Here is a 24,738-nt window from a genome sequence, read left to right as displayed (position 1 = left end):
AATATTTAAGGATTGCCTTTTTCCTCACTCAGCGTAATTCCCTGGAGATTCAACCAAGTTGCTGCATGTATCAGTAGTTCCTTCCTTTTAATTGCTGAGCACAACCATGATTTGTTTATCTGTTTACCTCGTGAAGGACATCTGGGTTGTTTCCAGTCTTTAGCTATTAGGAGTAAAGTTGCTGTGAACATTCATGTGCAGGTTTTTGTCTGAACGCAGTTTTCATTTCCCTGTGATAAAGGCCCAAGAGCACAGTTGCTGGGTAGTATGATGATTGCCTGTTTAGTTTTATAAGAAACAGGCAAGCTATTTTCAGAATGAGTGATTTTAGATTCTCACCAGCAATGTATAAGTGATTCATTTTCTCTGCATCCTCACCAGCATTTAGTGTTTTCACTATTTTAAAAATTTTATCCATTCTGGTAGGTGTATAGTGTAATAATATTTCATTGTGGGTTTAATATGCATTTGCCTTTGGATAGTGATATACAACATCTTTACATGTGCTAATTTTCCCTCTGTATGTTCTTTCTCTGAAATATCTGTTCTGTCTTATAATTTGTTTTCTTTTTTTTACTGCTGAGTTTTGGGAGTTGTTTAGATGTTTGTGGATACTGGTCTTTTGTTGGATATGTGGTTTGCAAATATCTTCTTCCTTTCTGCAGGTTTCCTTCTCATCCTGTCTACAGGTATTTTTTGTGTTGTTTTGTTTTGTTTTGCAGAGAGAAAGTTTTTAATTTTTGTGAGGTTATATTTGTCTAATATATTTTCTTACATAAGTCTTTGTTATATGTACAATATAATATTTTTAAAGTATGGTTAATTTGAATCACTATGGACTGAAGAGAGATGGTGATGATTAGGCTGTAGAGTTGAGAAATAAAAACAGGCTTAAAATTTATTTTTCAGTTCAAGTAAGTTATCTAAAATATGATATTTTAAGATGAGTTTGTTGATTTTTAAATGATGAGTTTAATACCAAATAAAAAACCTACATTTTAAAAATTATAAATATTTTAGTAAGAATCATGGTTCTTAATTTTGAAAAAGCCTTTTCTCTAAGTAGGAAAACAATTCATTAAAACTACTTAGAGTTTTTGATACAATAAAAATTAATTTTAAGAAAGCTACATAGAATTTGTTACCAAATGTAATGTTAAAACTGATTGTATCCTAAAAGGTAGCAGAATACTGAATTGTCCTCTTGAACAATCAGAGCACATGTAATTACATCAGAAGTGATTCCTGTCTCATTTCTCATGCTGTCTCGTGATACACTAAAAACTTAAAGCTTTAATTTTTTTAACCTCTCAAATTCTTGAGCCTAAAAATTCAGAAAAGTCAACTTTTCTGTTACAGCCTTTTAAAAACTTGAACCTAACATTTGCCATGAAAATTGACATCTTCTTTCTCTTTTGCTTCTAGAATATCTTGGAAATCCATGTAGAAATATACAGATGCCAAAATCAGTTCTGAATATAGCAAAAGGGAAGTCTCTCCCAGAGCTGTCAACCAGATACCTTATTTGCAACCTGTTCACAGAGGAAGCCCTGATAAAAAGTAATGTCTATGGCAGTCTGCGGTGTGGCACGTGCGCCCTTAATGCCAATAAGATTAACGCTCTCCGAGGTGTGTTACATGTCGAGTATGTGAGAATAAATAGAAGCAAAGTGTGTTAGAGAAGGACAGAAAGAAAAATTCATTCAGTTTATGTGTATTTTGAAGAGAGGGAGCTCTTTTACTAATTCCCTCATTTGGGTATAACAGCAGCAGGTTCATGAATATGTTTCTTTTTGCATTTGGGTTCTCAGAGCTAATTGCTCTGTCTTGAGCAGCTTTATTAGAACAGGAAAGGCATTATTGACTGTGGCTCCTGGTATGAACTGCCAGATGTATGGAAACTCAAACACCTTCATTTCAAGGTCGAAGCTGCTGGGCTTTGTCAATTTGCAGAAGTGTCAATAATAGCACAGCAGGTTAATTTGCTAGTTTTTCCTTGTGCACATGAGCATAGTGTAGTCTTTATTTATGACATAAATAGATGAAATAATAAAGCTTCCAGAAGCAATTCTGTGAAGTTTTAAATTTAGACCAAGCAGGAAGCAGAATATTCCTTACTTGTGTCACTGGTACCCAGTAAAGATATAGTTCTGAGCCCTGGCCTAATCTCAGTTGGCAGGTTCCTGCCTTCATATCACACGTTTCACATCCATCAGATTTGAAGAACACTTGTGTTTCACACTAAACTAAAGAAATCTGGCTCATAGCACCTTTTGTAAGCATTTGCTATCATCTAATCCAAATGTTTTCAATTTTTTTTTTACCTGCAACCCATAGTAAGAAATATATTTTACATTGTGACTGAGTATGTGTGTGATTTTTTAAAAACTGAAGCAAAAATTTCACAAACAGTACTTACTCTTCCTATGAGAATTACATTCCAATGTTTTCTATTACTTTTTTTTTTAAGTGCTGCTATCACTAATTTCATGACCTAGTAATTGGTCATAATTTGCAACTTGAACATCACTGAACTAACCCACCACGCAAAAAACCACAACCCAATTCCTCTTACCTTATAGTAAGAAAAGAACACAGAGTTTGTAACCAGTTTGGAAATGAACGTGTTTATAGAAGAAATAATGTCTTTCTAATTAAAAAAAAATGTTTTTAAATGAGAGGTAAAAGGTGACTTTTAGAGTTCTTTAATGTCTGGAATAGATTAGTTCCTTAAAAGTGGACTAAAAATATTATTCTATGTATTTTGTTTTGTTTTATCCCTTAATGAATTATATTACAAATCAAGAAGATGTCTTTTGTAGTGAAAAATATTCAGCATGAGTTTGACATACTAGCCACTTAGGGCATATTTTAACAAATTTCCCATAAGACTCAAAGTTCTACTCCTTTGTAGAAGGGCAGCCATGTAAGTCATTTCAGCAGAGAGAATGCAGTAGAATCATCATTGTCCTGGGGGGCAGAGCCAGGCCCAGGGAGGAGAAGCTGACAAGAAAGCATATTTTACTTTAATATGAGGACACGATGAATTTGGAGAATGAAAATGCTCAGAGTAACAGCTGAATGACCAGAGATGTGAGGAGATTCCTGCACTAGTAAGAGAACTAGGCTTTATGGGCTCTAACATAACATCTTTAGAAGTATTGGTTCAGTATCAACTATTTAAAACATACAGAAATGTATAGAAAATAATATAGTAATAAATTAACACCTGTCTACCCAGTATAGATATATTTTGCTTTTTGTGCTCTAGGTTTTTAAAAATAATAAATCATTACTGATACCATTAAAACTCCATCCCATCATCTGTTTCCCCTGTCTTTCTCCCCAAAAGTAATCACAGTCTTGGAGTTGGATATATCATTCCCATGCATATTTTATACTTTTGCTACCTCTGTTGATATGCAATATTGTTTTGTAGTTGTTTTAATGTACATAAATGGGAATATATAGTACGTATCCTTTTGAAATTTTTTTATCACCCGACGTTATGTTTTTGAGATCTAACTCATGTATTTTAACTGCTGATTGCTGATTGGTATCAGCAGTTGGTAAACCAGATTATTCTTCTATTCTAATATCACTTCTTATCCTAAGATTTTATTATTTTGGGGGAACTCTTCTGGAAATTAAAAGTCAAAGGTAAATATGTCCAGTAGCCAAAGGTATTGATTTCACCTAAGAAACTGTTATGTGATGCTCTCTGAGAGTTCAGTTATCACTTAAGGTCTCTTTAAAGAATGGTCCATATGGAGAAAGTTAGTAGGCTGCAGATTTGCAATCAGCAAACAACCCTTACTCCTGCCCCCTCCCGTCCATTTCTGAACATAACAGAACTGTAAAATCTTAGCAATAGGAAGTACATTAGGTCCTCTAATACAGCTTCTCACCCAGAGCAGGAGTTCCCATCTCAGCTTTGGCATATAGTTGCCTCCCCTTGGCTTGAACACTTCTGTTGATGGCAGTCCACTACATTTTAAAAGGGTTCTAATTCATGAGAAAGTTCTTCTTCCAAGTGACTCAAAGTTTACCTCCCTGCGAGTAATGCACATTTGTCCTACTTATTCCTTCTAGAGCTAAATTGGGTGGATCTAATCACGTTTTACATGATAGGCCTTCAAGTATTTAAAGACAGCTATCACTTTCTGCTGTATGCGTTAGGAGAGAATAGATATACCCTCTCCTCCCACTTTCAAGTTCAGAACCAAGTGAGTGACAGCCACTAGAATCTGGCAGGTGGAGATTAAAATATCAGCTTTATTTTTGAATCATACATGCCCAGTTCTTCTAAACTTTCCCATTTAGAGATCCCTCTACATGGAAGTGTGAGGATTAGAGACTAAGTCTTTGAGGATTGGAGAATAAGTGTTATTCCTAGCTTTTCCCCACAAAGTCTTAAACTTTTACAGTTAAATATCTCCATTTTGTTTAGTAATTCCTCATATAAATATTGTCCTAATTTTTCATGATCTCGTTCAGTGACTAACTTCGTATGTGCTCAAGTTAACCCAGAATGCAATAGTACTATTACCTACAAGGCTGTTAATGCAGCCTAAAATGGCACTTGCCATTTAAAAACTTATGGTTATCTAAACCCCTAGATCATTTTTTTCTATATACTGACATTTATCCAATACTTTTTATTTTATTTTATTTTATTAACTTTTTTTAAGTGAAAGATTCTCTAAAGTCTATAGTGCTTTACTATCCAGTACTTCTATTGTTAGTATTTAGGCTGTTCCTATTTATACTGTTAGTATTTTTTTAATGTAAATGTAGGATTTTTTATTTATTCCTCCTGCATTTTATCTTGTTAGTGTAGAGCAGCATTCCCCAAACTATGTTTCTTAAAGACAGCTGAATGTTAATAGGTTCTTCCTGAATAAAGTGCTTTTTAGTCAAATGGCTAGGAAAGATCTTGATCTGGCACCCCAAGGGCCTCAGTCCATAGATCTGCTTCATTTGACTCTGTTTTAAAACATGTTTTGAATGCCTATAGCTGTCCAGCCTGCCTAGATCTCCATGGTCCTGACCCTCTGTTGCCTTATGTGTTGCCACCTCCCTTATTTATGTGCCCCACCAAATCTGCATCTGTCACCTTTGATTCAGCACGTCTCTCATTTTTTAAATAATTAATTAATTAATTAATTTTTGCCTGCATTGGGCCTTCGCTGCCGCATGCGGGCTTTCTCTAGTTGCAGCGAGCAGGGGCTGCTCTCCGTTGTGCTGCGCAGGCTTCTCATTGCGGGGGCTTCTCATTACAGTGGCTTCCCTTGTTGCGGAGCTCTGGCTCTAGGCGTGCGGGCTTCAGTAGTTGTGGCATGTGGGCTCAGTAGTTATGGCTCACGGGCTCTAGAGCGCAGGCTCAGTAGTTGTGGCACACAGGCTTAGTTGCTCCGCAGCATGTGGGATCTTCCCGGACCAGGGCTCAAACCCATGTCCCCTGCGTTGGCAGGCAGATTCTTAACCACTGCGCCACCAGGGAAGTCCCCAGCACGTCTCTTTACTGTGGGATTTTTCAGTGGAGACTAACTCTGGAGTTAAGCATTTCTTATTTGCACAACCAGAATCTTTCCCCGCTAAGAAACTTCTTTTATGACTAGTGTTTCAGAGAATACATTTTAGGAAACACCAACCAATTTAGGTTCCTTGTTGCAGTCTTGAAAGCTTTGCAGGTACTTGTCTTCCAGTCTGTTAGTTATCTGTCCCAGCTTTGCTGTCATTGGGAGATGGGGCAAGCCTGCTTTCCATAACTTCTTTTTTGTTAATAAAAATGCACAGCAGGATAGAGCTTGATACTGAATCCAGTGACATATGACTAAAAGCCTCCTTCCAGGTTACCACTGATCTGTTAGACCTTTGAGTATGAAAGCTTTTTAACTTTGTCACATGACTTGCTAAAATTTAGATATACACTGTGTTTATGGCATTGTCCTGATTTCCTAGCCAATTAATCCTATCGAAAAACAAATGACATTAATGTAGCCAACTAATGCTGTCCTGTAGTGATTGCCAGATCCTTTTCTAAGAGCTCAAAGGTACTTAGGAAATTACCTAAGAAAGTATCCAAGAGTAGCTCTGCTCTTCTAGTTAACACCCTCTTCCCCACCTTTCCCTTTGTCCTCCTACTTTCTCTGAGTGCTCCTTGAGCTATGTTGCTCTGTTAATAGAAGTTTTCATTTAACTGCAAGATCTAAAGACTCTCATTCCTTTTGTCTGAGATAAACCAAGCAGTGCCAAAAAAGTTAGCAGTTATAGCTTCTTGCCTCTAAAAGTATGAAAGACACTGCAGCCTCTAGTGTATTAGAACCTTATTAGCATGTCTCTATTTGATATAATGAATAACATACTAGATGCATGTTTAATAAATTTAAGAATAAGAAAAGTTTCTGTTGGGTACTAAAGAGAGCAGATCTTGCTACATAACCAGATCATGGGGTATTTTGGTATTTTTTGTGTGATTTAAGAATGGTGCTATTTCATATTACTATCCTTTCTGATGAAAAGATTTGTTCAGCTAATTTAATAATAGCTATAGTCCATGTGTTTTAATTAATTAAAGTCTTAATGACCCTTTCACAGACATAGCAATAGTACTAAGGTTGAATAAATTCATTTCTCTGAGAAGTGATTTCTAATTAACTGTTATATTTTTGGACTTTACCACCAGAGTTTCTCCAAGACATCTACCCGACTTGTGATCTATCAGCAACTGGATATGACTGGGAATTGTGTGTGAAAGCTATCAATAGTTGTATTCGCAGTCTTAGATATGACCACAAGAAGTCCACATCCGAATCACAGCTGCCTCCAGCAACGACTCCTTCGACAGAGTCAGAGCCAAGAGATACTGGCTTAGCTGACTGAAGTACTTGAATGTCAGTCATCCAACTTTTTTTTTTCACTGTTGTACCATCCTTTAAGTTTCTCAAGTTATTAATTCCAAAATTAGCCTGATGTAGTGGCATTGTAGTTCAGCATTCACACCTAAAGAAATAACCTATGTTCTTTGTTTGCCCACAAGGGAGGCAGAATTGCATTATGAAGTTGTCTAATGTTTCATCTCATGAATAAAGTGATGGGCAATATTGCAGTAAGAACCTCTGAATAAAGGAATGGTTGTAGACTCCTAAGGATCTTTTTAATTGCTGTTTTAATGTAGAATGAGAATAGTACATTTAGCTGTTAATGACAGATGAAATCTGAATGTCAGTGATACAGATACAGGTAGTGACGTAGAGAGCCACAGTTGGATAGGGAAATCATAATTCCGAGCATAGGAACTTGCAGGTAATAGACACTCAATATGTCAAGTGAATCTGCAGTACAGAGCTTAGGTTAAGCTACACTGATTCAGAAGGGTGGTATGGTTTACATATAACCAAAACATGCGTGCTGGCTTTTTTTTTTTAACATCTTTATTGTAGTATGATTGCTTTGCCATTTAGTTTCTGCTTTATAAAAAAGTGAATCAGCTATACGTATACATATATCCCCATATCTCTTCCCTCTTGCGTCTCCCTCCCTCCCACCCTCCCTATCCCACCCCTCTAGGTGGTCACAAAGCACCCAGCTGATCTCCCTGTGCTATGCGGCTGCTTCCCACTAGCTATCAGTTTTACATTTGGTACTGTATATATGTCCATGCCACCTGGCTTTCTTATACATCCATCAGTAGGGGATTCATAGGATTGACATCATATTGTTTAACATAAGCTTTCCAGAGATGAGACCTATGTTCTTTTGATCTACTTCTGATAAGAACAGAATTCTTTTAATTAACTCCTGATAATATTTTATCACCGAAGTTTGCTAAGAGTCAACATAGAAAATCATATTAGACTTTTTGGTTCCATTGAGGTAATTTAAATTTAAGAATATATCACTGTGAATATAAAGAATCTGACAAGATTTAGACACTAACTTTTTTTTTTTGATTTCTGAAATGTCTACGTAAAGGTTTTAATATGTTTACTGTGTTTTTATGATTAATTCTAGTTGAAATGCATACAAGTTTAAATCTTACAAAGTTTAAATGAAAAAAATTTTTATCAGGAATTCAATTAGAAAAAAATGATCTTAAAGGATGTTGGTGGGATTATTGGAGAATTAAAAAATCATACCATTTTGCTCATAAATATAATTTTTTTTTTTAATACTCAGGGTGCAATCCACCGGCTCCCCAGCCTGGCCACTCCTGCCTCCCCTGCCTACTGTCACATCTGAATCCTCACACTGAATGCCACTTCCTCCATGAAGGCTTCCTGCTTACTCCCTTCCTAGGATTCTTTTTTTTTTATTGAAGTGTAGTTCATTTGCAGTGTTCTGTTAGATTCTAGTGTACGGCAAAATGATTCAGTTATACATACATATATATTCTTTTTCAGATTCTTTTCCGTTATAGGTTATCACAAGATATTCCCTGTGCTGTACAGTAAATCCTTGCTGTTTACTAGGATTTTATTTTTAACTTAATCACTTTATTTTAAAGTTCTTGAATGTTTCAGCCATAGGAAATATTATATAATTTCATCGTTTGATCATTTGTGTTTAAGAAACATTTTGTCAGTTACAATGCCATCTTTCAGCTTTCAACCTGTTGAACGGTCCTCAGTTACATTTGTTTTATAGTGTTCCTTGTTATTGTTCAAAGAGCAAATTTTTTCCTTGTGAGAGTTCAATCTTTAGTTATGGCCATTTGCTTGTGACCCATGGCTTTGTCTTAGGTAATAGACATTAATTAAGTTCTGTTTTTTAATAAGGCAAAGAAGAAATTCAATAGAAAGTAATAAGTATGTCAAACAGGATAGTTTGTGTGAAGTCTTGTTATTTTTGTGACTTGTGAGATAGTTTAAGATGGTTTTATGTGATCAGTTGGTAGAACAGATACATATTTTCATATGATATATCTTTTGAAAATTGAATTCAACTTTGAGTATTTTAGTGAAGTATAATATAATTAGTTTTATAAAGATAAGATATAAGATTTAATTTTTAAGACTGTTCTTCAAATAAATAATTTGCTATTAGTTGCCTTTAGCTTAATAAAACTATAGTATTTCTATGCATATCTTTATATGTTTAGGCTATGCCTACAGTGGTCTTAAGAAGTAGATAATTGAAACCAAAAAGTCTTCCAGACTTTTAACTTCAGATTAATTCATCTAAATTAGTCTTTGGCTTCGCCATTCAGTTTCACAAAAAATTTTACAAACTACTAGTAATAGAGTTAATATAGAAAAGTAAATTTATATCCTAGGCAAGATTAAATTTCAAATTGTATATGCAGATTTCAAATTTGATTTGTATTTTGTGGTATCTGAAAGATTCCCTGGATTAGAAGCAAAATTACAAAAACAAAAACTTAATATTTACAGAAGTTTTTCAAGATTTATATGATTAACTTTATTATGGTGGTTGCTTATATAAGTTAGTTGACCAGCCCTGTCCAATAGAACTTTCCATTATGTTGGTAATATTCTATAATTTTACATTGTCCAGTATGGTAATAGCTAGCCACATGTGGCTTTTGAGCACTTGAGATGTGGCTAATTAGATGGAGGAATTAGATTTTAAATTATATCTCATTTTAGCTAATTAAAATTTAAATTTAAAGTCACATGTGAATAGTGGCTACTATACTGGATAGCACAGTTTAGAATGAACTTTATTTTTTTTTAAGTGTTTAAAATTGTCCCCACAGTTTGAGTCATAGTAATATACACATAACTTCTTTAAAATCACACTGAGCAAAATAAGTTTCATAAAGGTGTTTCAGATCTTATTTAAACTAAATTAGACCTTTTCTATCTACAAAATTTCACAGGTCAGTTTTGTTATTGTATCAGTCCAACGTTAAACACTTTAAATGTCTGCTCATAAGACTTGTTTTTGATAAATAAATTTATCGTTAATTTATTTTGTTTTCTAAATAAATACAATGAATAAACATTTAAAATATTCTTAATACAGACGCTTATTGTTTTTTTAATGTAGTAATTTTATAGAACTTTTATTTAATGTCATCTATAGTGTTTTTAATTTAATGATAGCATTTTCCAGCCAGTTTCATAAATGTGACACAGTGAGAATGTTTGCTTTCTTGCTTGATAAGCAAAACAGAAATAGTTTAACCCAGTAACGATAATTGTGGATATAATTGAAAGGATGTTGAAAACTTTGGAAGTGTTTTGTCCTTCCTGGGTAAAACATAAGTGTTACTAAAGCATATTATTTTATACTTTAATATTTATTTAAATATATGCCAATATTTTAATTTTGGTCAGCAAGGCTTCGATGTTCAGCTCTGGTTTTCGCCTTTCTTTATAGCCCATATCCACATAGAGTAAAGAATTATCTTTGCAGCATTCTGCAACAGTAGCAATCTAACCACAATCACTGTTGTGTAGGACTAAAAAGCACTTGTCACTCCTTCCTTCACCCTAACTTATTTTAATACGTTAAATGTGCAATGAATTTTTTCACCATGATAAAAAAATCTGCTCATCCACTTTGAGATGGAATAATTGGTAATCTCAAATAATTAGCAATATTAATCTGAAAGATTGACGGATGACAGGTTTAAATCTCAGGACACCAACACAGGTGGGCAAGAAACATTTTTCTATAAAAACTTAATTTCTATTTTGATTACACAGCTTTCAGGTAATCTTTCCAGCCCCTTTGGGCCAATCGCCCCGCCCCGCCCTCGGGAGTCACAGTGGGCAGGGCTCTGTTTTAGCTCACTTGCCTTAGCAGGACTGGGTTGGGTAACGCCAGGCTTTCCAGGCAGGGTAGGCCGGCAACTACTCTCAGCCTCGGCTCTGAATTAATTCCCCTCACTTGGGCGGTAGCACGGGAACCCTGCACGCGATTCCGGCTTTTCTCGGGAGGCTGTCAGCCCCGCCCACCCACCTCTCAGCTCCCGCGCTGTCGGCCGCGCAGCTTCCAGGTGTCCGCTCCTCTGGTGAGACGGGGCCGGGAGATGCTCTCCTCAGCTCCTTGCCTGGGTGGGCAAGTCAGGCTCTAGGGCCAGCAGAAATCCTCGTTTGAGGGTCCCACCGAGTTCCCCGGTCAGAGTGCTGCAGCTGAGCAGAGCGGCTGCTTGGGACTACTGCTCGGGCGCTGCAGGTACGAACTTAGCCCAGGTCCAAGTGCTGGTTGTTGCCAGTCCCTCGGCCCCTTCTCGGTCACAGGCAGATTCCCACTGGGCAAGCCCTGTGGGGCGAGACTGGAGTAGGGGCTCCCACACAGTGACCCACAGTGCTGGGCGAGCTGGCTTCTCCCCCCACCCCCGCCCTTTTCGCACTGGAGGACCCGGAGGCTCAGGGGAGACGACCGTGTGGGGCTGCGCTGGCCTGGGGGAGGGGCAGTGTGGTGTGTGTAGCCGCTTCTCTGACCTTTCTATGCCGTCTGTCTTGGTCTCTGCGATGCAGAGGGTGCTTCCGCCTCACCCCCGCGTTCTAGGCTGCTCTCAGTGGCGTCCGGTTCACCAATGGTCGTTGGTTGTTCCTGAGAGGGTGAGCGAAGTCGGAGTGACGTGTGACGCCATCTTGGTGACGTCACCCTTAGTCTCCGATTTCAGCCTCCATGTGTTGGAGTGGAAACTGAGCCTTAGTCATACAAGGCTTGTGAGTTTCCCAGAACTACAAGGAGAGAACCGAGGACATGAACGGAGATAGGTTTGGGAGAATACCAGCTGGCGGGGGTTTTAATCAGAACTGCTCGTATGTTGTAGGGGGTCTTACACAGTGCCAAGGCTGGGGGGAGGGTTTCAGAATCAGTTTCTGGTCATTTTTCTTAGCTATCAGCTGAGATAGTTATTTGTCCCATCTGCTCCTTAGTCGTTGGCTCAGAACCATCCTCATTTCTGTCCACAAGACCCATCAGATGGCGCAGCTCTTATCTCTGCTCCTTCCAGTTTCCCCTGGAGCTCATGGGAATTGTTTTGTTGCCGCTTCATTATTTTGCATCACGGGAAACGGGTTTTACACAGTTTTCCATATACTTCTGTTACCGAATTAGGTTGTCTGGTCCCCCACTTGGGCCCTAGCCTGGCCAAGGCCCCCCTGCCTCAGGGGGAAGTTTCTTTTTCTGTTCGGGTTCTGACAGCCAAAAACTAAACCCAAGCTGAGATCGAAGCTGAGGGCAATTAAATTAATTCAATGGCCCGAGGATGGAGAAGTGAGAACTTAGGTCGCCAATCAACTTCTCACCTGGGTGATGGTTAAGACAAGATTTTAAGGGCAAGGTTAATGAGAGGGAGTCATATACATTGATTTTTCTGGGAATAGGTGGGGTTCTTCCTGGAACTGGGGTGCCACCTCTTTTCTGCCCTTGTATGGTCCTTTGGCATTTGGGTCTGAAGCAGGTCAAACCATCATGGTGAGGACAGGCAGAGATCTTAAGATTACAATGAGATGGTAATGAGCTGCAGGGCAACCTTTGTCCCACTTTTGAAGCTGAACAAGTTTCACCAGTTTTCTTGTCGATGGACTCTCTTGTTCCTGTCCTGTGAACACAGCTAGAGGATATGCTTTTCTGCAAGTTTACTTGGTTCTGGGGCAACAGCCTTGGTAACACTTCCATGCAGGACCAGCTACATAATTCGCAGGGCCCAATACAAAATGATGAATTCAATTTTGATACTGTTTAAATAGCACGGTTTTAATTTTTAACATTTTATTTTGGGATAATTTTGGATTTACAGAAGATTTACAAAAATAGTACAGAGAGTTCCATACACCCTTCACCCAGCTTCCCCTAATGTTAACAGCTTCCACAAATGTGATACAATTATCAAAACTCACAAATTAACATTGGTAGAATGCTATTAACTCCAGACTCTATTTGTATTTCACCAGGTTTTCCGTTAAAAATCTTTTTTGCTTCCAGGAGTCAATCCAAGATCCTATATTTTATTTAATTCTCATGTCTCCTTAGTCCCTTCCCATCTGTGGCAGTTCTCAGTCTTTCTGTTCTTCCTGACCTTGACACTTTTGAAAAGAGTACTGGTCAGTCATTTTGTAGAATGTCCCTCAATTTGAGTTTGTCTGATGTGTTCTCATGATTGGACTGGGGTTATGCCTTCTTGGGAAGAACACCCCAGACATGATGTGCTCTTCTCAGTATCACAGCCTTTTGAATTTTTCAGTGAAACAGTTATAAGAAGGTTCAGTGGTTTTCCCCAAATCATAGAGCTGCTAGTGCCAAAGCCAGGGCTAGACCTCAAGTCTCACTTTTATGCTAGGGTTGTTAGTACAAACCTGTAAATCCTTTCATGTATTTTTCAATACTACTGAATTATTCAGCAGTTGCCTTCTAGGATTGTGACTGCAGGGTCCTTGTTTGGCCCCTGCACAATGAAGTAGGGGAAAGGGGAGACTGGACAATCAACGGACAGAAATCCTACAAGAAAAATGGTACAGTTGACCCTTGAACAACGTGGGGGTTAGGGGCTCTGACCCTCTGCAAAGTCAAAAACCCATGTATAATTTATAGTTGGCTCTCTCCGTATACCTGGTTCCTCTGTACATGCAGTTCCTCCAAATCTGAGGTATTGCATCTGCGGATTCAACCATCCGTGGATTGTGTAGTACTGTAGTATTTACTATTGGGAAAAATCCACGCATAAGTGGACCCGCACAGCTCAGATTTGGGTTGTTCAAGGGTCAGCTGTACTTTCAAATGCTGGGAAGGTGAACACTTGCTCAGTGTCCCTGCCACTTCATGGACGGCAGGGTTGATGGTCACCATGTAGTGAGCCCCAGCTGTGTGCCAGGTCTCAACTCAGCATCACCACCTCCCCCTTCTAGAATCTCTGCTTTGCAGAAGAGAAGCTGAGAACCACATCTCGCAGAACCCCTGTCTCAGTATAGTTCTGGTTTAGAGTTTGTTGATGAGAGGAACTGGCCTGAAGTTTGAAGGTAGAAGAAAAGAAGCCGTTTTTCTCCACAACTGGGACATATGGGCAGACTGAGATTTACAGAAGCTTCCTGAAGAACTCATGAGAATCATGAACTTCACTGCTGCAGACACGTCAGGGTAGGGTTGGGGATTTTCAGAGATTCTTCATCAGCTTCCCAGTAATCTTTCGAGAATCTTCCACCTTGGTGCTTCAAGCTGAGGTCTCCAGTGTCTGTTTCCTTGATCTTTGGTGGCACCGTCTTTGACCTTGTCTTTCCTACCTCTTTTAATAGTCCTGTAAACCACTAATTCCTGAGCTTCTTGAAGGCAAAGATTGTGTCATCAGTGCCTAGCACAGTAGTCTGGGATTAGTAGGTGCCCAATAAACAAAGGCATTCCTCATTCACCTTGTCTTACTATGCTTGAAATTCTACCATTAGTTTGATTTCTTTGGTTTGAGCCTAATTTGACCTTTCCCCTTGTTACAGTACAAGTTCTGTCTATTCGTCTTCTGTGCCTTCATGTAGCTGAACTTGTTAAATCCATTCCTTAAAGTTGGTTTGATTTGGAGTGTGAGAGAGCATGAGGACTTCTTAGTCTTGAGACTTCTATGCAGAGATAAATGTGCAGTAAGTGTTGCAGCATCCTCTGTAACAGGATAAAAAATTAGAAACAATGTGTTAAAGAATAATTTTTAAAAAGCTAAAATATGCCTCATGTACAGATATAAAAGGAACACATGTTAGAGATTTTATTAACTCATTACTTATGAGGGAACTCGTTAGATGTCACAACCATTTTAAAGGACAATCCAAAGAACAGACACATTTACAGATTAGAAACATTAAAATTAAAGTGCAAATGAAGAAAAAATTGGCTTTTCCCATAACTGGGGAGGAAAGTCAATTGAATCTTCACCAGACAATTTATTTGCATGTCTATAGATAAGAATTATTTTGCATTGCTATCAGTTATATACAATTTATAGAATGGAAAATCAGAATCAGATAACCAAGAGCAGTGTTCTCTAAACAATGTACAGTTTTCCACTGAAGCACAAAATTTTCCCTATGAGTGTAAATATCCATTAATAATGGTAACATAAATTAAGAAACTGCTACTACAGTGGGAAAAATGTGCATCCATTAAAAAGAATGTGGCAGATACTAATGTGAAAAGCAAGCCTTAGACTGAAAATATTCACAATGCATGTGTCTGATAGAGGACTTGTATCCATTATATGTTAAAAATTCTATAAATTGATAACAAAACGATGAGCAACCCAATTTTAAAATGGGCAAAATTCTTGAACGGGCACTCCATAAAAGAAGATATAGGAATGGTCAATAAGCACGTGAAAAAGTGCTCAATATCACTGGTCATCAGGAAAATGCAAATTAAAATTGTAAGGCGATACCAGCATGCATCCACCAGAATGGCTAACAATACAAAGGACTGACAATGCAAAGTGCTGGCGAGGATTGGAACAATTGGAACTCCATACACTGTTGGTAGGAGTATAAAATGGTTTAGTCTCTGTGGAAAAATGTTTGGTAGTCTCTAATAAAATTAAACATACACTACCTATGACCCAACAATTATAAGTACATTCTCAAGAGAAATGAGTGCACATGTCCACAGAAAAGTTTCTAAAAGAATGTTCATAGTAGCTTCATTCACAAGAGCCCCTAACTGAAAACAACCCCAATTGTGGTGGGAATACCACTCAGCAACAAAAACAAAAAAACGCAAAACTACCAATATGTGCAAAAACATGGATGAATCTCAAAGGTGTTATGTGGCATGAAAGAATCCAGACACAGAAGAATATTTACTATATGAGTCCATGAATGTGAAGTTTAATAGGAAAACTAATGCTTGGTGTTGGAAGTCTGAGTAGTGGTTACCTCTGTGGGCGGTGGTATTGACTTGAAGGGGCATGAGCGGATCCTTCTGAGGAGGTGGAAATTCTACATATTGATCTGGATGGTGGTCACACGAGGATATACAGTCCTCAAGCTGTACTTATGTGCATTTATTGTATATAAATCATTCCTCAACAAAATACTATTGAAAAAAAGAATGCAGTCAGTCTACATAAACGAATTTAAAATTTGTCCTGACTCACAAAGACATACCTCTTAAGTTCAGACAGCAAGTCACAGAACAGTAAATGTAATGCAATTCTATTTGCATTATTAAAAACCATTTATGTGTGGTTATGGGTAATACGTGAATGCATCACAAAAGGCGGAAGATACTTGTCTGGATGTTTACTGTGGCTCTCCTGGGCAGTGGATAAGAGTAGGTGTGGAGAGGCTTTATTGTTTGGATCATTTACACTGTAAATGTATGCGTAATTTAAAAAGGCTAATTTTAATTCAAGTAATATTCACAGAGAATGGAATACGTGATCTAAAAGAAAAGTGCTGAAAGGGACAGTTATGCAGTTGGACCAGGCTGGCCCCGAGATCTCAGCTGGACATAGTTTCAGAAAAGGTTCCATTGGCAAATAGAGGGATTTTAGTCAGCCCTAAGTAAAGCCAGAGCCAAAGATCTTCTGTGAATCCACTCTAGTACAAAAATACAGTTTGGGTTTTGGCCCTCTAGCATTGTGTCTTTCACACTGCAGGTCATTTCCCGTCAGTGGTGGTGACATCAGTTTAATGAGTTGGGACTAGCATTTAAAAAAAATGAAATAGAAAATATCAGAGGGCGGTATTATTTTGGAAAATGTTTGTCTTAGTTTGGAATCTATACTGTATTTAGGAACTGGGTTGCCATGTAAAATGTGGTTTCTTATTCAGGTCACAATTCAAAAATATGTGGAATCTACTGGCTCTAGTAACTTTAGCTCTGCTCTGCTTAGTTCACTGCATTGACAAGTGCAGGGTGACTGGTTTTTCCCTTGACTTGTAATTTAGAGAGATTTGAGTGACAGCCCATGGGAAGGGGAATGACTTTCCCTCTGGCTACAAGGAGAGCACTAGCCTCCCTTCAATCTGAGTCACAAGTGATACCATCAGGGATGGTCTTTGGCATCCAGATCAGGCTTGGGAAGCAGGGGCTGGACCACAGTGGGTTGTGTTTAGTGGAATGAACTTCCTTGTTCTTACATTCCACCTGTCATATGACCCTTGAAATACTTGCTTTTTAATCCTTGAAATCCATGTTGTTGTTTTAAACAAAAGCTATTTTAGATGTCTGTTTAAAGGAAATGCCAGCTGCCAGCCTTCAAGATGTAGGCAACGGTAGGTTTCTTTTCTTTTCCCATCTCAAACACAGGAAGAGTGATGTGTGTGTGCACGCGCCTGCACGCGTGTGTGAGAAAGCACGCACGCGTGCACCAGACAGAGAGAGAGAGAGAGAGAGAGAGGGAGAGAGAGAGAGAGGAACATATATATGCATGCTCATGGTCCAATATATTATCCTTATCCCTAAATGGCCAGATAAAGGCCCTGCCTAACTGAGATATCTGACTTGGACAGGACCATTCAAGCCCAGCTTGAGGAGGCACTTGTACATTCGCATTGCTAACATAATCATTTCCCAAGAATGTTGATACTTCAAGTTTTTAATGGCACCATTTAAGTGAATTTCCAAGTAAGTAACTTTCTTAAAAGTGATGTTCCTGAAATAAAATGTACATTTTAGTGGATATCACTTTTCTCTATTAGCGCTTTTGTTTTCAAATTAATTGGTTTACTTAAGTGATGAATGATGTCTATTTAAGGAAGATATAACACATTGATATGTTTTTGTGGTGCCTGACAATGCAGTATCCTGTACTTATACTTACTTACTGGGCTCCTAGAGTAATTATTGTTTTAACACCCTTTTGATCTGCCTAAGGATACTAATAAGAAAAGCTGTTACCAAATTTACGAACTGTGGGCTTGAGAACAGAAGTGTTCACATAGGCACACTTCCCAGCTTGTCAATTACTAAAGAATATTAACCAATTCATAGACCTTAGCATGTATCTGTGTATGCAGGTAGGTATTCTAATGTGTGATGGATGTGATACACAAGGCTATAGAATACTATTTGGGTCTGTTGGTGGGGGGCAGTGGGAGTCAAGCTTTGTTAGTTACTCATATTAAAGACTCATCCTTTTTTTCTCAGATGGGCCTATGCTTTCTAGGTTATTACTCTAGAAAAGTGGTTTTCAAACTTCATTCTAAGAAACCCCAAGGGTTTCACAAATGTTTGATTAGAGTATCATTGAAAACAAAATTGAAAAAATTTAAACCTGTCATTAATGCAATTGTTAATTTTCTTAGGTGTGATGATAGCATTGTGGTGGTGTAGATTGCACTTATTTTTGAGCAATGCCTACAGAAGTATTTAGGAGACAAGTGAGATGATGTCTTCAAACCTACTTTCAAATGGTATAGGAAAAACAAAAGATAGGGAAAAGAAAGTATGCTAAAATGCTAATAATTATTGAATCTCAGTGGGAGTATGTGAGGGATGGTGGTGTTAGTCCTTCTGTAGGTTTGACAATTTTCGAAGTAAAAATTTGGGGAAATATGTGTGTGTGTGTATATATGACACACATATAAGTTATAATATGTATATATGGAGAGAAAGAGTTAAAATATAGCAAAAGGAGAGTACTTGTTGGATCCAGGTGTAGGCTACATGGGTATTTGTTACATCTTCAACTGTCTGAGGCGCTGAGACAGATGTTTACCTGCAGAAGTTAATGGTGGAGTGCTCTTGTGGGGGAATGAAGGCAGCAGGATTCAGCAGGGGGAGGAGTCAGTCACTACTAAGGCCTCAGCTCAAATCATGGGAGCTCTGCAGCTGGGATGGCCCTTCCCTGTTGTCTTCTCTGAGGCAAGGGGGTCAAGAATTTATGCCTCCTCACCCACTGGTCATTGGATGTGAGCTACCCGCCTTTGGGGGTGTGACTTTGGGTGAGGTGGCTCTCTTTGGCTGAGGGCAGTTCCCAGATGGGGCCTCAGCTGAGACCTGTCAGCCTCAAACACAGCAGCTGGGGGATGAGCGTGTCTGTCCTGAAGGCTAGAGCTGGAAGGCTCACCACAGCATCCACCACACCGCTTTTCTTTCTGGCATGTTAATTTGTTTATTGGAGTCACATTCTTTTTTTTTTTTTAATTAAAAAAATTTTCTTTGGCTGCGTTGGGTCTTCGTTGCTGTGTGTGGGCTTTCTCTAGTTGCGGCGAGTGGGGGCTGCTCTTCGTTGTGGTGCAGAGGCTTCTCATTGCAGTGGCTGCTCTTGTTGCAGAGCACGGGCTGTACGTGTGCAGGCTTCAGTAGTTCTGGCACCCGGGCTCAGTAGTTGCGGCTCACGGGCTCTAGAGTGCAGGCTCAGTAGTTGTGGTGCACCAGCTTAGTTGCTCCGCAGCATGTGGGATTGTCCTGGACCAGGGCTTGAACCTGTGTCTCCTGCATTGGCAGGCAGATTCTTAACCACTGCGCCACCAGGGAAGTCCCGGATTTCGCCTTTTAAAACATGGATACACGAGGAGCTTCAAGATGGCAGAAGAGTAAGATGTGGAGATAACCGTCCTCCCCACAAATATATCAGAAATACATCTACATGTGGAACAACTCCTACAGAACACCTACTGAATGCTGGCAGAAGACCTCAGACCTCCCAAAAGGCAAGAAACTCCCCACGTACCTGGGTAGGGCAAAAGAAAAAGGAAAAAACAGAGGCAAAAGAATAGGGACGGGACCTGCACCAGTGGGAGGGAGCTGTGAAGGAGGAAAGGTTTCCACGCACTAGGAAGCCCCTTCGCGGGCGGAGACTGCGGGTGGCGGAGGGGGGAAGAAGCTTCGGAGCCACGGAGGAGAGCACAGCCACAGGGGTGCGGAGGGCAAAGCGGAGAGATTCCCGCACAGAGGAACGGTGCCGACCAGCACTCACCAGCCCGAGAGGCTTGTCTGCTCACCCACTGGGGCAGGTGGGGGCTGGGAGCTGAGGCTCAGGCTTCAGAGTTCGGATCGCAGGTGGCGTGAACACAACCTGAAGGGGGCTAGTGCGCCACGGCTAGGCGGGAGGGAGCCTGGGAAAAGGTCTGGAGCTGCCGAAGAGGCAAGAGACTTTTTCTTGCCTCTATGTTTCCTGGTGCACGAGGAGAGGAAATTAAGAGCACCCCTTAAAGGAGCTTCAGAGATGGGTGCGAGCCACGGCTACAGCGCGGACACCAGAGACGGGCATGAGATGCTAAGGCTGCTGCTGCCGCCACCAAGAAGCCTGTGTGCGAGCACAGGTCATTCTCTACACCTCCCCTCCCAGGAGCCTGTGCAGCCCGCCACTGCCAGGGTCCCGTGATCCAGGGACAACTTCCCCGGGAGAACGCATGGCGTGCCTCAGGCTGGTGCAATGTCACGCCAGCCTCTGCCGCCGCAGGCTCGCCCCGCATCCGTAACCCTCCCTCCCCCCGGCCTGAGTGAGCCAGAGCCCCCGAAGCAGCTGCTCCTTTAACCCCGTCCTGTGTGAGTGCAGAACAGATGCCCTCAGGCGACCTACATGCAGAGGTGGGGCCACATCTAAAGCTGAACCCCGGGAGCTGTGCGAACAAAGAATAGAAAGGGAAATCTCTCCCAGCAGCCTCAGGAGCAGTGGATTAAATCTCCACAGTCAACTTGATGTACCCTGCATCTGTGGAATACCTGAATAGACAACAAATCATCCCAAATTGAGGAGGTGGACTTTGGGAGCAATGATATATATATATTCCCCCCCTTTTTCTCTTTTTGTGAGTGTGTATGCGTATGCTTCTGTAGGTGATTTTTTCTGTATAGCTTTGCTTTTACCATTTGTCCTAGGGTTCTCTCTGTCCGTTTTTTGGTTTTTTTTCAGTATAGTTTTCAGCATTTGTTATAATTGGTGGATTTGTTTTTTGTCTTGGTTTTCTCTTCTTTCTTTCTTTGTTTTTTTTAATTCCTTAAAAATTATTTTAATAATTATTTTTTTTGTATTTTAATAACTTTTATCTTACTTTATTTTATCTTTTTCTTTCTTTCTTTCTTTTTTTCTCCCTTTTATTCTGAGCCGTGCGGATGACAGGCTCTTGGTGCTCCAGCCAGGCATCAGGGCTGTGCCTCTGAGGTGGGAGACCCAAGTTCAGGACACTGGTCCACCAGAGACCTCCCAGCTCCACGTAATATCAAATGGCGAAAATCTCCCAGAGATCTCCATCTCAACACCAAGACCCAGCTCCACTCAACGACCAGCAAGCTCCAGTGCTGGACACCCTATGCCAAACAACTAGCAAGACAGGAACACAACCCCATCCATTAGCAGAGAGGCTGCCTAAAATCATAATAAGGTCACAGACACCCCAAAACACACCACCAGACGTGGACCTGCCACCAGAAAGACAAGATCCAGCCTCATCCACCAGAACACAGGCACTAGTCTCCTCCACCAGGAAGCCTACACAACCCACTGAACCCACCTTACCCACTGGGGGCAGACACCAAAAACAATGGGAACTACGAACCTGCAACCTGCGAAAAGGAGACCCCAAACACAGTATGTTAAGCAAAATGAGAAGACAGCGAAACACACACCAGATGAAGGAGCAAGGCAAACACCCACCAGACCTAACAAATGAAGAGGAAATAGGCAATCTACCTGAAAAAGAATTCAGAATAATGATAGTAAACATGATCCAAAATCTTGGAAATAGAATGGGGAAAATACAAGAAACGTTTAACAAGGATTTGGAAGAACTAAAGAACAAACAAACATTGATGAACAACACAATAAATGAAATTAAAGATTCTCTAGAAGGGATCAATAGCAGAATAACTGAGGCAGAAGAACGGATAAGTGACCTGGAAGATAAAATAGTGGAAATAACTACTGCAGAGCAGAATAAAGAAAAAAGAATTAAAAGAATTGAGGACAGTCTCAGAGACCTCTGGGACAACATTAAACGCACCAACATTCGAATTATAGGGGTCCCAGAAGAAGAAGAGAAAAAGAAAGGGACTGAGAAAATATTTGAAGAGATTATAGTTGAAAACTTCCCTAATACGGGAAAGGAAATAGTTAATCAAGTCCAGGAAGCACCCAGAGTCCCATACAGGATAAATCCAAAGAGAAACACGCCAAGACACATATTAATCAAACTATCAAAAATTAAATACAAAGAAAAAATATTAAAAGCAGCAAGGGAGAAACAACAAATAACATACAAGGGAATCCCCATAAAGTTAACAGTTGATCTTTGAGCAGAAACTCTGCAAGCCAGAAGGGAGTGGCAGAACATATTTAAAGTGATGAAAGGGAAAAACCTACAACCAAGATTACTCTATCCAGCAAGGATCTCATTCAGAATCAATGGAGAAATTAAAACCTTTACAGACAAGCAAAAGCTAAGAGAATTCAGCACCACCAAACCAGCTTTACAACAAATGCTAAAGGAACTTCTCTAGGCAGGAAACACAAGAGAAGGAAAAGACCTACAATAACAAACCCTAAACAATTAAGAAAATGGTCATAGGAACATACATATCGATAATTACCTTAAATGTAAATGGACTAAATGCCCCAACCAAAGGACATAGACTGGCTGAATGGATACAAAAACAAGACCCGTATATATGCTGTCTACAAGAGACCCAATTCAGACCAGGGACACATACAGACTGAAAGTGAGGGGATGGAAAAAGATATTCCATGCAAATGGAAATCAAAAGAAAGCTGGAGTAGCAATTCTCATATCAGACAAAACAGACTTTAAAACAAAGACTATTACAAGAGACAAAGAAGGACACTACATAATGATCAAGGGATCGATCCAAGAAGAAGATATAACAATTGTAAATATTTATGCACCCAACATAGGAGCACCTCAATACATAAGTCAATACTAACAGCCATAAAAGGGGAAAGCGACAGTAACACAATCATAGTAGGGGACTTTAACACCCCACTTTCACCAATGGACAGATCATCCAAAATGAAACTAAATAAGGAAACACAAACTTTATATGATACATTAAACAAGATGGACTTAATTGATATTTATAGGACATTTCATCCAAAAACAGCAGAATACACTTTCTTCACAAGTGCTCATGGAACATTCTCCAGGATAGATCATATCTTGGGTCACAAGTCAAGCCTTGGTAAATTGAAGAAAATTGAAATCGTATCAAGTATCTTTTCTGACCACAGTGCTATGAGACTATATATCAATTACAGGAAAAGATCTGTAAAAAATACAAACACATGGAGGCTAAACAATACAGTACTTAATAACCAAGAGATCCCTGAAGAAATCAAAGAGGAAATCAAAAAATACCTAGAAACAAATGACAATGAAAACACGACGACCCAAAACCTATGGGATGCAGCAAAAGCAGTTCGAAGAGGGAAGTTGATAGCAATACAATCCTACCTCAAGAAACAAGAAACATCTCAAATAAATAACCTAACCTTACACCTAAAGCGATTAGAGAAAGAAGAACAAAAAAACCCCCAAAGTTAGCAGAAGGAAAGAAATCATAAAGATCAGATCTGAAATAAATGGAAAAGAAATGAAGGAAACGATAGCAAAGATCAATAAAACTAAAAGCTGGTTCTTTGAGAAGATAAACAAAATAGATAAACCATTAGCCAGACTCATCAAGAATAAAAGGGAGAAGACTCAAATCAGTAAAATTAGATATTAAAAAGGGGAAGTAACAACTGACACTGCAGAAGTACAAAGGATCATGAGAGATTACTACAAGCAACTCTATGCCAATATAATGGACAACCTGGCAAAAATGAACAAATTCTTAGAAATGCACAACCTTCTGGGACTGAACCAGGACGAAATAGAAAATATGAACAGACCAATCACAAGCACTGAAATTGAAACTGTGATTAAAAATCTTCCAACAAACAAAAGCCCAGGACCAGATGGCTTTACAGGCGAATTCTATCAAACATTTAGAGAAGAGCTAACACCTATCCTTCTCAAACTCTTCCAAAATATAGCAGAGGGAGGAACACTCCCAAACTCATTCTATGAGGCCACCGTCACCCTGATACCAAACCAGACAAAGATGTCACAAAGAAAGAAAACTACAGGCCAATATCACTGATGAACATAGATGCAAAAATCCTCAACAAAATACTAGCAAACAGAATCCAACAACACATTAAAAGGATCATACACCATGATCAAGTGGGGTTTATTCCAGGAATGCAAGGATTCTTCAATATACGCAAATCAATCAATGTGATACACCATACTAACAAATTGAAGGAGAAAAACCATATGATCATCTCAATCGATGCAGAGAAAGCTTTCGACAAAATTCAACACCCATTTATGATAAAAACCCTCCAGAAAGTAGGCATAGAGAGAACTTTCCTCAGCATAATAAAGGCAATACATGACAAACCCACAGCCAACATCATCCTCAATGGTGAAAAACTGAAACCATTTCCACTAAGATCAGGAACAAGACAAAGTTGCCCACTGTCACCACTATTATTCAACATAGTTTTGGAAGTTTTAGCCACAGCAATCAGAGAAGAAAAAGAAATAAAAGGAATCCAAATTGGAAAAGAAGAAGTAAAACTGTCACTGTTTGCAGATGACATGAAACTATACATAGAGAATCCTAAAGATGCCACCAGAAAACTACTAGAGCTAATCAATGAATTTGATAAAGTTGCAGGATACAAAATTAATGCACAGAAATCTCTTGCATTCCTATACACTAATGATGAAAAATCTGAAAGTGCAATTAAGAAAACACTGCCCCTTACTACTGCAACAAAAAGAATAAAATACCTAGGAATAAACCTAACTAAGGAGACAAGAGACCTGT

At 39.3% G+C, this 24,738-nt stretch overlaps 1 protein-coding gene across 4 annotated transcripts in view; it reads left to right on the top strand.

Annotated features, from left to right (window-relative positions):
- Positions 1-10,848: 10,848 nt before the first annotated feature.
- The window catches only part of RAI2 (retinoic acid induced 2), a 402,071-nt gene continuing 388,181 nt past the window's right edge, over positions 10,849-24,738 (top strand). For 2 of the 4 annotated variants that reach the window (XM_036841002.1, XM_036841001.1), the window contains exon 1: positions 10,849-11,148. The gene's annotated coding sequence lies outside the window, so the exon portion shown is untranslated. The remainder of the gene's footprint in view (positions 11,149-24,738) is intronic. The other 2 variants (XM_036841004.1, XR_005018443.1) reach the window with 2 other exon arrangements.

Source organism: Balaenoptera musculus, chromosome X (assembly GCF_009873245.2).
Source record: "Balaenoptera musculus isolate JJ_BM4_2016_0621 chromosome X, mBalMus1.pri.v3, whole genome shotgun sequence".
NCBI lineage: Eukaryota > Metazoa > Chordata > Mammalia > Artiodactyla > Balaenopteridae > Balaenoptera > Balaenoptera musculus.
Note: the sequence above shows the minus strand (reverse complement) of the source record. Positions and strands in the feature narration are given on the sequence as shown.